Source organism: Otolemur garnettii, unplaced genomic scaffold (genome assembly GCF_000181295.1).
Source record: "Otolemur garnettii isolate 467f Iridium unplaced genomic scaffold, OtoGar3 scaffold00108, whole genome shotgun sequence".
In the NCBI taxonomy this organism is placed as follows: domain Eukaryota; kingdom Metazoa; phylum Chordata; class Mammalia; order Primates; family Galagidae; genus Otolemur; species Otolemur garnettii.
The window spans coordinates 963,048-964,271 of NW_003852503.1; the positions used below are offsets into that span (position 1 = coordinate 963,048).

At 39.8% G+C, this 1,224-nt stretch overlaps 1 protein-coding gene across 2 annotated transcripts in view; it reads left to right on the top strand.

Moving 5' to 3' along the window:
• CHEK1 (checkpoint kinase 1) overlaps nucleotides 1-1,224 on the top strand; it is a 33,624-nt gene that overhangs the window by 18,271 nt on the left and 14,129 nt on the right. The window lies entirely within an intron of this gene.

The window sequence follows — 1,224 nt, forward strand, 5'->3', positions numbered from 1 at the left end:
TGTTGTTTGGCGGGTCCGGGCTGGGGATTCGAACCCGCCACCTTAGGTGTACGTGGCTGGCGCCTTAGCCGGTTGAGCTATAGGCGCCGAGCCGGAATGCAAATTTTTTTACTAAACATGATTCTCTTACCATGATTCAAAGGAATTGAAAAATTATGTCCACAAAAACTTGCACACTGATGTTTATTTATAGCAGCTTTGTTCATAATTGCCAAAATTTGGATTAATGCAAAGTTATTTTCAACATTCTCAAAAGCTAAATTTGGAAGCAGCTAAGATACCCTTCAGTAGGTACCACTGTTTTGTTTTTTAATTTATTTAATTGAACTTGGGAAATGTGTAGTCGTTATTTCTTCAGCTGTTCTTTCTGTGTCTAATTCTCCTCTCCCTATTGGATCTCCACTCGCGTTGGCACAGTTGATAGTCGGCACACCGCAGGTCTCTTAGACTCTGTTCATATTTCTTGTTCTTTCTTATTTATGTTCCTCAGGGATCGTTTTGACTGGTTGCTTTTTTTCCTTCTATGTGTAGATTATCCTTTCTTGTTTCTTTGTATGCTTTGTCATTTTTTTGTTGAAAATGGACATTTTGAATATTACAGGGGGATGGGTCTAGAAATGAGATTTTTTTCTTTGTTTGTTATAGTTGCTGCTGGATGTGTTTTAGTGAGGTTTACTCTGCTCCCACCTAGATGTACACCTGGAATGCAGACTTATTTCCAAGGCTACTACTGAGTAGCACAGCAGCAGGAGATGGCAACAGGGCAGGTGACGATGGGAGAGGCTCACTCACTGTTCCGAGTTGCACTCATAGTATCGAAAGGGTGCTCCTGTGTTGCTACAAGCTTTGGTTAGACTTGACGATGTGCTAACAATTTTGATTTTGACAGTTTTCTGCCTGTTTTTCTGACTGCTTTTGGGGAGCGATGGGCTTTTAGAGTTTCTTACTTTGCCATTTTCACTCCTTGCTTTATTCTTTCTGTCTAAATTCTTGAAGTATTTTCTTTGAAGTTTAAGAACTTAATTCAAATGAGTTTGAGTATCTTATATTAATTTTTCTAAAACATAGTGTGTTGTTTCATTGTTGCACAATTGTAATATAGTTGTATGTTGTCATAGTTGTTTCTTTTTTTTTTGAGACAGAGCCTCAAGCTGTCCCCCTGGGTAGAGCGCCGTGGCATTATAGCTCACAGCAACCTCCAACTCCTGGGCTCAAGCGAGTCTC